This window comes from Pelophylax lessonae, assembly GCF_965119305.1.
Source record: "Pelophylax lessonae genome assembly, chromosome: 4".
In the NCBI taxonomy this organism is placed as follows: Eukaryota; Metazoa; Chordata; class Amphibia; order Anura; family Ranidae; genus Pelophylax; species Pelophylax lessonae.
In genome coordinates, this window is record NC_138771.1 from 65,078,256 (window position 1) to 65,093,237 (window position 14,982).

A 14,982-nucleotide genomic window follows, 5' to 3' on the forward strand; every position below is an offset into this window, starting at 1 on the left:
AAAACCAATGGTATGATAAACCCCGATCTGCGTTCCTATTCTCAGTTTGGGATTTAGAAAATATAAAAAGCTTGCAGTGGAGTATTTCTTTAAGGATACTTTAAGAAGTATATTCTTTCAGATGCTTAGTACAGATTCGGTTTGTAGAGAGCATTAAGAGAAAGGTAAGGATTAGTAAAAGTCAGTACTAATATATGTAAGACTCCATGAAAAACTAACACAGACAATGAGGGCAGAGTGTGACCCTGAAGTTGCTGCCAGGAGCTTCGCGTTCTAAGAAAAACATCATGAGTATCAGTAATGCTACTATTTAGTTTCTTGTTAGACATGATGTCATTTAATTTATTTGAACTAGCGAGAGCAGCAGTTGAAGTCATAATTTGTTGAGGACAATACATGTGGTTAAAATAGTCCATAAATCAAATTGGCAGTTAGCATAGGTACAGATATTGGACTACAGCCTCAGAATAAGGAAAAGTGATAATAAATCTTACTGAGAAGTCTAATATCATATCATCTATCTTTCAAGCATATGCACCATTTTTTCGGCCATAAAACTGTGAAAAATAAATGTCTCAGAAAGGGCTAATGTGCTTTATAACCGATTTTCTACTCAACCACTTTTTTTATTAGACTTAACAATATCAATATCTTCATCTTCCTCATCATACTGTAAAATATCAGTGACCTCACCCTACCATCACACTGTATCAGTGCACTCATCCTATCAATCAGACTGATACCTTATCAACCTTCCTTATCAATATATACAGCATCAGTGCACCCACCCTATGCATTACACTACCAACATTAGTACCTTTACCTTCCATTTCAATATGTACAATATCAGTGTTCCCATCCTCCTCACCACATCGTACAATATCCATGCTCCCACCCTTCCCATCACAAATGCCTCAAAAAAAGGCTTAGTGTACTTTTAAAGCCAACCCTCACCCACCCAACTTTCTAATCAGACTGGGCAATATCAATGTCCTGCCCCCTCCTAATTACACAGTATAATATATATACTCCTGTATTCCATGTGAAAATGTGCTATATCAGTGCAAAGATTCCAACACGCCATTCCCACCTCACACCATCCTGTGTGAATGGCTGTGTATATAAGCGGGTGATGAAGCGACCACCGGCTGGAATTATATATAGTCAGAGCAAGAAAATGTCACCAGCACATCATGGATCTCCAGAATGGGTCCAAAGCTTTATTCACATCATTACAGCAATCATCAATATTTTGGAGCCTTGCAGGTCCCCTTTATCAGGCATGCGACATGGTCACATGCCTGATGAAGGGGACCTGTGAGGCTCCGAAGCGTTGCTATTTGCTGTAATGATGTGGTTGCAGAATAAAGCTTTGGACCCATTCTGGAGATCCATGCTGTGCTGGTGACATTTCCTTGCTCTGACTATATCAGCGCAATTCTCTCCAATTTTGGGGTATTGAACAAGTCCACAAACATTGGAGAGGGGGTAACTACATGCGCCAGCTGAGCAAAAGAGAGTCCTTCTGGGTGTATAAAGCTAAGGTTCTGTCACCCAGAGGACTCAATATAGATTTTGACTTAAATTGTTTTATTAGTGATCATTGATAATAATTTAATAATAATATTTTTAGGTATTTAGTCGTCTCGGGATTGTATATAATACTTTTTTCTACTTTTATTGGCATGACAAAATATTTTTCCAACATTTTCTGATTTTTATTAATTGATTTTATATATGTTTTTTAAACAATGGATTTTTATGAATATATCTCAGGGTTTTATGTGGCGATTGGCTGCACACATATGGCATAGGTTGATTTATAGAGACTTTTTTTAATATAGGTGTCTTTAAATAATATTTTTAATAATTTTAAATATCCTATATACGGTGTAATATGGATCTTTTAATAGTTATATGATATGAGCTTTGAGTATATTAAATATAGGCTGTATTTTAATTATGTTTATTTATGCTTTTAATGATCGGTATTCGTATATCTGTGAAGGGAAATAGCGGGCGTGGGTACGCGGTCTCCTAGTTGGTTTACTTATATAGACAAGATTGGCTCTATTAGATCTCTTATTTCACCCATGTATGCATATGCACAGCATGACGCTGTAGATCAAGTTCCCCGATCTCTGGTTCCGGTGTCCCGAGGCTGTGTAACAATGCAGGGCAGATCATACGAGACATATCCAATCGGAATGAACCCTTAGAAGGGGAGGCACCTTTATAATGAAAGGGCAGGTCAAGCAGTCTCCACCCCTACTGAAGAAGTCGAAGGCTATTGGCTAGCTCTGACGTAACGCGTATAGGGGGCGTAGCCTGCGTACCTGACGTTGCACTTTCCCTTTGTCCCAGCTGAATGTGTATCTGTCTGCATTGCGTGCACCGCTGAGTGCCGCTAAATGTGAGTACCTTTCACTATACCCAATAAAGCACTATATATGTCCCCTTTTTTTTTATATGTACACCGATTTCTGAGTTTGATTGGAGTTCATCCATCCCCACCTGATTGACCTATCTTGGGCTGACCGAGAGAGCTAGGAGAGGAAAGCTCCAGGTTGCTACAATTGGCATTAGTGTAATCACTTTTCATTAGGGTAATTCTGTTACAGTACGAGTTATGGAATATAAATTGGAGTTGAGAATTTTTGATGTATGAAAGTTCAGTTTTGGGTGAAAAACCCAAAGCTCACAGATGTGTATTACCGGAGCTGCATATCGGAGTATTTACGACAGTTCCTCATCAGTTGTCCTTTTCAGACTCTGTTAGGGGAGGTTTATGATGCCCAGCATTCTACAGTAGAAGCATTCCTTGTCAAATGTGTCACTTTCCGTGAATGTCTAGCATGACTATGGGCTTTAGATCTGACTATCTTGTGAATTCTGGTGAGAATCAGGAAGGCATAATGTTCAATACTACTACCCCATTCTCTTCATATTGTTTGGGATTTGTCACACCTCGCTATCATCACACACCACCTTCCCTATCAATATATACAGTATCAGTGCCCCCACCGTTTTTTCCATATGTGCAATATGAATTTCTTTACCTTCTCAATCAAACTGTACAATAAATGTGCTCACCCTCCTCACACTTTACGATATCAGTACCCCTACCCTACCCATCATACTATCCAATATTAAAGTGGAACTCCAGGAATTATGTTTTATGCTAACTTACATTGGTCCATCTTAGCTCAATGTAGGTATTAGTGGGCTCTGTATATAGTGATATCCGTGATCTTCCAGGTGCTTTTTCAGCTGCACATAGGGTGTCACTTGCATGACACCACTGCCATTCTGGGAATGCATTTTTTTTCAATGAATGTAAGGCATTCTCTACAGTTACCAGTTTTGCATGTTTCAGCCTGGCCTCTGAGAACATTAGCTGTCCATGGTGCATAGTGAAGGACATGATTTCCAATGGCTGGTCACAGCACTTCCGGAATGATGCCTGATGTAAACCCTGTCAGGTATTGTAATCATATTCTCACTTCATACATGCAGTCATGTGAGGGAGGTGTACTTTAAAAAAAAAAAAACTTTCTGCAGATGATTGGGGGTTTAATTTTATGTAAGTAAATCACCCCCATTCATTCAATTTAGGGTGCTGAGAGTAGGTGGTGAAATCATCCAGTAACATAAAGAAAAAGAAAACCCTGTGTTGTTTAAATTACAGCTTAACTGTATCTGAGCACAAGAAACTGAAAAGGCTTTTTAATTCATTTTTAATATTCAAAGGTAACTCACACATCCATTCATGTCTCCATGCTTTATTTTGTTTAGAATTCACTATAACCAATTTAAGACTGGAAGGATTTGCCCCCTTAATGACCAGGCCCTATTTTGCGATTCGAAACTGCGTTACTTTAACGGACAATTGCGCGGTCGTGCGACGCTGTACCCAAATAAAATTGATGCCCTTTTTTCCCACAAACAGAGCTTTCTTTTAATGGTATTTGATCACATGTGCGATTTTTATTTTTTGCGCTATAAACAAAAAAAGAGCGACAATTTTGAAAAATAAAAAAAATATATATTTTTCACATTCTGCTATATGACATTCTCAAAATTTTTTTTAAAAATCAAAATGTTTTAACATTTTAGGCCAATTTGTTTTCTGCTACATATTTCTGGTAAAAAAAAATTGCAGTAAGCGTATTTTGATTGGTTTGCGCTAAAGTTATTGTGTCCACTAACTACGGGAAAGATTTATGTCATTTTTATTGTTTTTTTTTTAATGGCGGCGACCTGCAATTTTTTGCGGGACTGCGACATTGCGGTGGACAGATCGGACCCCTAACTGACATTTTTGACACTTTTGGGGGTACCAGTGACATTACTACAGTAATCAGTGCTAAAAATATTCACTGTTACTGTAATAATGACACTGGCAGGGAAGGGGTTAACCCCTATGGGTGATCAATGGGTTAAATGTGAGCCTAGGGGATGGATTCTAACTGGGGGGGGGGGTGTGGCTTGTGAAATGACAATAGAGATATGTGTTCCTATATAGAAGGATCACATGAGCTCTGTGATCATTTCAGGGAGAAGAACGGTTGGCTGTGTTTACAACAGCCGACCGTCCTTCTCTCTCAGCGGGGAGCGATCGCCTGACCCGTGCATCGGCTTCCCTGTTGCCGAGTGGGGGCGGAAGCGCTCGCCCCCTAGCTTCCCGCACCCGACTGACCTAGGTCTACTTCGGTTTGCGCAGGAGAGCCACCCTGCCGCAGTAAAAAGGTGGCGGGTGGTCGGGAAGTGGTTAAAAAACACCCCCTAGCATTTCTAGCAATAGCCATCTTATATAAGGGCAGATGATTCATGTAACATTGACTTCCTGGAATCCATCTGTCCTTACTTCAATCATGCAGGCAGGAGAGTGTGCTTAGTCCCTGCTCCTCTCTTCCAGATGAAGGAAAAAATGCCCATGAACAGTGCTGGGATGTATAACATCATTTTGGCCGAGAAGTAACTGAATGTAAAAAAAAATGTTTAAAACACGAAAATATAATATACCTTCCTATCTATGTATTTACCAGTGCTAGCAGTGTATGGATTAAAAGAGTTCATTGTGATTAAGAGAGTTTAGCTCTGCTCTAACCCTAATGCCCCGTACACACGCAACGATTATCGGCCGACCGATCGTCCGTCTTTTGTCCAGAGTGGTGTTTTGTTGGTTGGAATGTGCATAGACTGCACACAAATTTTCTCGCCAGACAAAATTCTACTTCAGAAGTGATGTCATGTGTTGGTTTGCTTTCTTTGTGTTCTTTCTTCTCTGAGCATGCCCAGACTTGCTCATTAGATTTTTCCCTGTCGAAATCTGTACTGACTGCACGAAAATCGGCCATGTTTGACGGCGGACAAAAATTTTATAGCCTGCACACCAGATTTCTTTCGGCCGAAAAGTCGGAGTCGGTTGTCGGAAGCATCATACTAACAAGCCGAAAATCGTCAGATCGGTCGTTGGACGAAAATTCCCTGCCGATTTTCGAAGCGTGTGTACGAGGCTTTAGGCCCCATTCACACCTGAGTGATTTTCTGCTTAAAGCTTGTAGCTCTAAAACAAGCCAAATCCTATTCATTTTAATGGCCCCTGTTCATATCTGAGCATTCTCTTGCCTGAGGCAAAACGCCTGTCGCTCAAAAAACTACATGGGCATCTTTTTGGCAGATTACAAGCATTTTTGGCCTTTATCGACTTTAATTGAAACGCCTGATTTGAGAGTTTTACAAGCGTTTTCTACTCAAATAGCAGCTCCCCACCCCTAATTTCCTCTGTCTCTCCTCCCCTAGTGCTTTCTATGGGCTAAATAAAAACGCCTGAAACTATAAAATGCTTGAAATACACTTCTAAAATGTGTTAGAAATGCTTGGAAAAAGCTGCAAAAACGCTTTAAAAAATGCCAGAAAAACGCTAGTAAATCGCTACGCTCAGGTGTGAAAGGCTGCCAATAACACTAAATTCTCTGAGTTGCCTGTTTATTTTGCTGAACATTAGAGGAAGTAGGTGTCCACTTAGAGAAATACCATGTTTTCTGACTGTGGGGTTGTACTCTGTTTTCCTCTCTTCCTGATGATATATACCTACACTTTTTTCATGGTATAAACGTGTTGCAATGTTCTAGTTTCAGCATGAAAAAGTAAAAAAAAAAATGAAACTTTTAATTGAAGATTCATGTCCTCTGGCAGTGTCTAGGATTGTATGTTTGCATCTGCGAATCACCTGTGCTTTTTAGCAAACTGTCATCACAATCCTTTTTAATAGAAAAAAAGGAAAGGAGAAAAATGAAGAGATGTGTATTTTTTTTAACTTGTCGCCTCTTCCTCAGGGGAAGTCGATCAGCTAAGATGAGCACGAAATGTAAACAGAATCTGCTGTTCTATTGGAAAGAAAGGTCTTGGGGTTAGCAGCTTCTGCAATAATAGCCAAATCACGTGAACAGTTAACTCTTTCTCCTATAGATTGCGGACAATGTTTTGTGGTGCTCAATTAGGACATGAAGCTTGAAATCAAAGGTTTTATTTGGCAGTATTGTAAACTGGTACACTATCCAAATGGAAAATATTGTAACCTGGGGGATGCATCCAGCCACTCACACATACTTTGAACTTGGTGTCTATCTTCACTATTCATCTGTGTCCAATTTAGTCAATAGGATTTTGTCATCAACACGTAGATAATGTCCAAAGTACATTCCCCCTCACTTTTACCCCTGGACTAAATTCATCAACACCCACCCCCCCTTCCCCTCTGCAGATACCTTTGTGAACACTGTATTTCCACTCCTGCAGTCCCCCACTCAACTGTCACATTTACCCTGGTGTGGTTACAGTGAACGCAAACTCACATACAGCACAGGTGCTCAGTCTGGTTGCATTCACCACCTTATTCATTGCACAACCCTCCAACAGCCATGTGCCGTCACCCCAGGGCTTGCCTACTGGTAAAATTTCTGCATACATGAAGGGTGTGAGGAGTATTTTACTAATAAGTGCCTCCAACGTTTGGAAGCACTTATAGCTAGGAATGAGGCGTCCCTAGGATGAACAAAGTTTATAAATTGTTAACTTTTGGCCAACAACTTTACAGATTCATGGCCAGAAATAATAAACAACATATAATGGAATACATAGCATCTGCTTTTGGTCAGCTGAATTATAAGAGCCAATGATTTAACTAAATAGATCAGCCTTTTTCAACCAGAGTGCCCCGGCACCCTGGGGTGCCTTAAAGAGGAAGTAAACCCTCCTCGGGAAGTTGTACCTATAGGTAAGCCTATGTTAAGGCTTACCTATACGTACTGTAAATATCTCCTAAACATGTACCGTTTAGGAGATATTTACCTTTAATGCAGCCAGTGACGTCACTGGCGCATGCGCTCTGAAGGAACGGCTGATCGTGCCGTTCCTTCAGAGCCCCGTGCCGTGACCGTCGGCTCCCGCGCGCGTGCGCGGGAGTGACGTCACTGCGGCTCCGGCCAATCAGATGGCCGGATGCCGCGATCCCGGAAGACGGGCGACTGAACATGTCGCTCGTCATACAGGTAAGTGAGCGGCACGGCGGGGGCTCGTTCTAAGGTAAGTATTTCATAATGAGCTAGTATGCGATGCATACTAGCTCATTATGTGTTTCTCTTGCAGGATGTTAAAAAAAAAAAAAAATTTTAAATGGGTTTACAACCTCTTTAAGGTTTCTTCAGGGGTGCCTTGGCAAAATGCCTAAAAATTGCCCCAAAATTGTAAGCGAGCTGGTGGAGGGGATGAAGTCTGCCTTTTAGTTGCCCAAAGCCACAGATTTTCATTGTACACCATTACAACCTTCTAGCTTCCAACCTCCTAACGAACAATGACATTATCAGTTGATAAGAAGGATGTCAGTTGCCTCCATACCATTCTTGTTTGACCCGCCCTTGCCTCTCTCCATCAGCTTTGAGGTCTCATTAGCTGAGTGATGGAGAAAAACTAAAGCAGAAGGACAACATTGGAATACTAGTCAGTTTGCAAAAAAGTATGGAATGTTTGAAGAAAAAAGTACCTCTAACATTGGGTGTCCTATGGGTGTTGATGTTGCTGCATTATGTAAAACTATTAGCATAGTTTTTATATTTTAAAATTGGCTGCCTCAAGACTGTCCATCATTTTGGAGAGTGCCTCAAGCTTGTTCATAATTTGAATGGGTGCCTTGACTGAAAAAAGGTTGAAAAACACTGAAATGGATAATGTAGGAATATGTAGGAATATGTGTCTCACAGCCCTATCTGCATGCATTTGTAGTTTTGAACCTCTTGAAACCTGGTGCTCTAGACTTCCTGTATTTGCAATGACCTGCCAGTCACTATGTGATAGAGACTTTGGAGTCCTGTGTCAGGAGTTCAATCCTAGGATTCCTGCCAGTCATTTCAGCTAACTAACCCCTGGTGAGTTTGACACCAATGGGTTGGATCAGGCTTTAAAAAAAGAGCTGAGCCCTATTTTAGAAGGGTCCTTGTGAATCCTGCCTCTGGAGGGAGGTATTTTAGTCTTTTTGGGGAGAAGGGTCCTTGGTTAGCCTTCCCTCCTTGGAAGAGGGTCTTCTAGAGCTATTTTGGGGGAAACAATGGTTGTATCCCTGGTTTTAGGCCTCAAGGGTGGAGCCCAGGCCTAAAGGGCATCAGCCCCTGGAATGCAAGCTATGCTCCTGGAGGCCATGCTGGTTTAATCTGACCCATGCTATGGTGATGATTAGAACAGAGATACACTTGAACCTACAGGGCTAAAATCTTTCAGAAGAAGTTCTGTGTGATGCTTTTGGGTGTCCACTCAGCAACTTCTAGGATGAGAAGCAGTTGGAGCCTGACCATCAAGTTTTAGGCTATTCCACCTTCTCTTTTCCTACCTCCTGTCAAGTTCATGATTAAACACTTAAACTACCTTTAAGTCTGGACCTGTACTTCTTCATCTAGAGAAAGTGTAATCAAATTTTGGGACACAGTGTTCTTGTCTGCTACTGAGCAGGGGCCTGAGATCCCCCTCTTTGCCCAGGTGCTGCTACAATGTCTGTTGTAATGACAGTAAGGGAAACTACTGTTACATATAAAAGGGTTGGTATATAGCTATCTAAACCCCAATTCACATTCCGACATTACAGATATTATTCAGAGATAAATACATAAATAAAATCACTAGATTTTCTTTTACATAATATATAAAATCCAACACTAAACATTTAAAGGTTACAGGCTGATACATCGTTATTGTCTTTGCTAATTCAATTTCATTCCATATGGTATGCCTAGCTCCATTGCCTAAATATGTACTCATTTCAATACGTAACATAGTTATGGCGAATGGTAGACTGGCATCCCCTCTCTGATGCATCTCGCAGATTTAATATGCTTCCTCAGGATGGAACTAAAGAGTCATTGTGAAAATCATACAATATAGTCTAGCCAGGCCTAGAGGGCACCAGCACCCTGAATGCAAGCTGTGCTCCTGGAGGCCATGCAGGTTTAAAAGGGTTGGTTTACAGCAAACTAAACCCCAATCTTCATTCAGACTTTACAGGTACCACTCAGGGATAAATACATGCATAAAGTCACTCGATATAATATGCATCCTCAGGATGGAACTATAGAGTCATTGTGAAAAATCATACAATGCAGTTTAGTAGAAATCAGTAGAATGATTTCTAAGGAACACTCATATGCCAGTAATGTAGAATACATGCTTAACAGTTTCACAGTGCCATGTGTATGTATATCATAACTGGAACCGCTTTAATAACCATTACCCTGGGCAGACAGATGGGTCCACATGTCCACCAAGGTGAGTGGGTTTTAAAGCCGATTAAATCTTCAAAATGCGTCAGTGGGAATGCTGGTCTACCATTTTTGCACATGTTACACACTGCATAGACTGTATGGTATGATAAAGAGATTTAAATGAGCATTTATTTAGGCAATACCTATATACACAGTATGTGTACTTATCTGTATGTTTAGTTAAAAGAGAAGTATGGGAATGGCTTTTTTTTTTAAAAATCATACTTACCTAGCTAGATGCTGCATCTGTCCCCTGCTGGCTCTAACACTGAGAACTGAGCGATCAAACACCACCGATCGCTCGGTTCTCACAGCTCTGTGACCAGAGAGCCGGTGACTGTCAGTCACTGGCTCTCTGCTCTGCCCCCCCCCCCCATGCGCTCCCTGGAGCACTGGGATGTGGAGGGGGCGGGAGCAGCCAGCTTAGACTATCAGCTGCTCGCTGTGAGTCTGGGCCAAGTGCCAGGTGCCAGGCCAGGGATGTGGGTGGATCCAGGCCATATGATCGTGATCTTTCCTGAGCCTGGAACGGCTCTGTGATGTCAGCCGACAGCAGGCTTCAGCCCGCTGTCTGCTGAAAACCAGTCACAGGAGTGCAGAACGAATTGCTTTCCTGTGATCCACAGGAGAAGTGCAGCCAAATGAGCTTTGGCTGCACTTCTTCTTAAAGGATGTAGCTCACTGCAGGGTTAAAATAATATATGCAGTTTGTGTGTTTTAACCTATGCTCAGTACTTGAATGTCAATTTAAGTTTGATTTAGCCATAAATGCAAACATGTATTTCCATAGATTAAAATGCATTACATTAAATGTTAATTCGTATTCAGTACTGGTAGCATTTTTCGATTATGCTTCTATATTAAAGTCTATGAAAAATGTTTTTGCAGCCCTCAGACTCCTACATACTAGTATAGTCTCCCCATAATCATGTGAAATTGAGAATTCAGAGTTTCTCAGCATCTGTTCTTATTCCTATACCATAAAACGTTTTATCAGGTGCACCAGACCATCTCTCTTGGCAAGACATTCACTCTGTGTAGCCATTGCGGCTGCTCGCACCAGAAATATATAGAATAAGTAAAAGTTGACATATTCAGTTCTTAGGATGTCTTTTTGCTTTGCTTTACAAACTTAATCTCATGAGTTTGTAAAAAAATCTGGCATATTGCCTGCTAGAAATAAATCAGGATAGCCAGTTGTTTTGGAGTTCAGGATCTTTTCATGATTATTAATGAGCCAATCTTGTATAGATAATATAGTTTTAGAAAGTTAACCTTTTTTATGGCTTGATACTCCTTGTAAAGTACAGCAAGATCTGGGTTTGTGAAACTCACAGAGTCGAGCATGGCAAAGGAGGTGTTACCAGCAAGTGTCTTTCTCAGGATTTTATCCTCCATATCACATGCCAAGTGGATCGACCGTCTAAACCTCCGGATAGGTAAATGCCAAAAACAGGCCCCAGAACAGCTCTCTGAAACTGTGAAGAAGCAACATGGAAATTCACTTTAGCTCAGTGCCCAATAGTGTAGTGTAATGTATGTTTTAAAGGAGTAAATAAGTGGGAACAGAGCAGCATATAGGCCGATGTGGTAAGGGTTAAGGTCTAGGTTTGCAGCCAAAAGCATAAGAATTTATTAGGTTGGAATGCTGGCAGAGGGTTAGCATTTTGTCACTTTTTTTTTCAAGAAAGGGCGTCTTCGTATTATAGTGGACGTTGCATTATTTTTTATGTTGTGGTATTATTAAAATGGAATTTACTAAATGAAGCAAACACTGAAAAAACGTTATTATAGTTGCACTAAATGATAGCCTTATTTTCCAAAAATAATTTATACACATCCACTGTTTATTGGCTCTATAATCCATTTTTCATTAAATTGTTTTATTACTGTGTTTTTGTGCCTCTTTGTAACATCCTCTGTGAGCTCCCAAACCAGCCCTTTTCTCCCCTTACCTCTGTTTGGAACAAGCAGTGCTCATTAGATGCGGTCATGTGCACTGCTCTATGCACACTAGACGTCCTATAGTCCATAGTCCATAGGTCATAGTATGCAGTACATGGGAGACACCAAGAGCAGATGGCTATGTTCCCTCATACAGTGGGACCATAGAGAATAAAAGTAGCCATCCTCTGACACAGTGGTGTCCAAACTTTTTTCAAATAGGGCCAGATTTGATGAAGTGAACATGCGTGAGGGCCGACCATTTTGCCTGACATTTGAACCATTACAATTAAATTTACGCACACACACACACACACACACACACACACACACACACACACACACATATATATATATTTATATGTACAAAGTATATATAGGAAATAATAAGCATCAGTGCTTTATGAATACACTTGCAGAAACAGGCAGTAGGATTGTAGAAGTGACACCTCCTCGGTCAGCTCCACAAGATCCTCGGTCGGCTCCTACAGGTGGCTGTGTGCGGTAAAGGCGAGAAGGCATGCAATTTTCAAATTCATTCCGAACTCCCGCGCAGTCATGGGCGACGTCGGGCAGATAGAGCAGAGCGGGACTCGGGAACAGCCGAGCTGCCGAGGGAGGCCAGAGGCCCCACCCCCGAGCCATCGCATCGGGGCAGGGATGTGAGGAGTCTTAGAGAGAAAGGCATTGACAAAAGTCAGCTGTGTCTCAGGGGGCCGTATAAAACTAAAGGACGGGCCGCAACTGGCCCGCGGGCTGGACTTTGGACATGACTGCTCTAACAGGAAGTTAGATTACAGCATAAAAAAGGGAATGTGGACATTTTGGGGAGCCTGGTTGCAATAGAAAGAACTTTAAGTTAACAATACATACCTGAATAGAACTTTCCTTTCCTAAACCATAGTTTAGTGTCACTTTATGCTTTTTTGTATGCTGATTGGAGAACCGTTCTTGTATTGTAATGCAGGTTTAATTTTATATAGAGTATATGGTTAGCTTATCTAATGCTGTAGCCCTTAAAATTATACACAAACCTTAGCAAATCACACTGAGCATATAATTGTAAAAATATACGTATATCTTCTCCACCCTCCCCTTCCATTTCCCTTCCATATCTATGCCTCGTCCTACATTCCATACGTCCCAGTTCCTGCCTTCCCTATAGGAATAGCAATGTTCCTCCGCCATTCTAACTTTTCTCTTTCAAGTTGGAATAATTTACCAACTTTACCTATGCCCTGGTTTCAATGATTAGTAAATTAGTAATTGTAGGGATTCCTATGTTATCACCATTATTATAATTGTATTTTTATTATACGGGACTTATATAGTATCAACATTTTGCCCAGGGCTTTACAATACAAGGGCCGACAGTATAGCTACAATTCAATTCAATACAACCTTTATTTACTGTATATCTCAGTTTATATTTGCAATGTTATAGAAATGTTTCTGTCATACTTTTAATACATTATGCAATATCATATATACTTCTGTAACTACCACCACCTGGACCATGATCTAATGTACATTGTTGATGAATGCATTTCAATAAAGAATGTATAGAAAAGCTTAAGCAGAGGTTACTTTAAGCGAATTAACAAAATGCTCAGAGATATGGGAGGCTTAGCAAATGTTATAATTTCTAGGAAAAGCTAACTTCACTATCATCCTTCTGCCTCCCTGTTGGTCCTGGGACATCACTGGGGTATGTGATGGATGGCCTCACTGACCAATATGAAGGTGGGAGGGGGTAGAGTGTCTTTAAGGCAATTCTAGTACTTGAAAAAGAAAATCCTATAAAAGCAACTTGCAGTACAAGACTCTCCATACTTAGCTGTCCATTGGACAGCTAATCCAAATTTTGCTTTATTGAAAAGCTACAGCCTTTAACTGAATCTTCATATCCTCCGCACTTCTGATTGTGTCAGATTCCTGGTCTCCTGATTTGTGCAGTGGTTCCTTTCCTAGCTGTTAAATCCAAGGCCACCATTAGAAATCATGGAAAGTCTCCTTACAGCTTACATGACAACCCCTTGTGAGCAAAATGCAAGGGGCAGGGCCAGCACAAGTCTGATGAACCGCATTACCTTACCAGTCAGACTTTTCCTGGTTCCTGGCTGAACTCAGGCCCTCCCAGTACAGGAAGGCTGGATGTGTCCCACGATCAGTGGCCCTGGCTATATCTACACCTGGGAACCTCTGGAAGTCAGTGGGCTTGAGACGGGGGAAGAGGGGGGGGGGAGGGGTCTGGATTTACAGCAGCATGCATAGTGCACTGCACTGAACAGGAAAGAATACTTGAGGTGCGCACGGTGCCGATATGGTGGCAATTGCCTTAGCCTGCTTTGGGTGTGAACTGCAAAGTTTAATGGTTGTGCATATATTGTCTCCTGGGGAAATATGGGGTTCACATTGATGGAGGAAAAAATGCATGCCCTTGCATTGGTGGTATCACTAGGAGGAAAAAATGTCCTGTTGTTGGTGGTGTCAGACATAAATTAATTGTACAACTCCCCTTCTTCAAGTATAATACACTCCTTCTTCTCAACTTGAAATAAATTGCACACTCCTCTTGCCCATACATAAATAAATTGCATACTCTTTCTGCCTATAAATAATGAACTGTGCACTGTTATCAGACAACTTTTTTACTATTGTCAGCTAAAAACTACGAAGCAACCAAGAGACCCAGCAGGCAAGCTGAATAGCCAGAATCTCTAGGCCAGATCTGGAGAGTTCCTAGGTATGCCTATATCACTATTGTGTCTTCTAGTGATATACAGTAGATGCTCTTTTCTCTAGAAATAAATTACCAGCAGTTGTTCCAGGTATGTCAAGCGTGTATCACTGTATTGCCCCTTTATTAGTTCTATTAATATTGCTCGCCTTTAGGCTCATATATGCATTCTGAATAATCTGGCATTTGCCAAATGTGCTGGTGGGGTTTTAGAGTATTCATGAACAAGGTTTAGCTCTTATAGACTTTCTTTTTGTGTGAAATCCAGGTTAGCCTTAAATCTGAAGTGGTGAAAAAAATTGTATAGGCATTTTTACTATATTGCTACATGCACAGTATTTTGCAGGTGTGTGTCATATACCAGAACTGCCTTTGAGTCACAGTCTTTTACCCATGCATACATGTTGCATAACATTTGATTTATAAACACTATTCATATAGTAATAGCAGTTTACATAGTACTTTATATACTGTACATTGATATCA

General features: G+C 40.9%; 1 protein-coding gene across 1 annotated transcript in view; it reads left to right on the plus strand.

Annotated features, from left to right (window-relative positions):
• Nucleotides 1-14,982, plus strand: part of ADAMTSL3 (ADAMTS like 3) — a 730,739-nt gene that overhangs the window by 59,217 nt on the left and 656,540 nt on the right. The gene's annotated exons all lie outside the window — the stretch shown is intronic.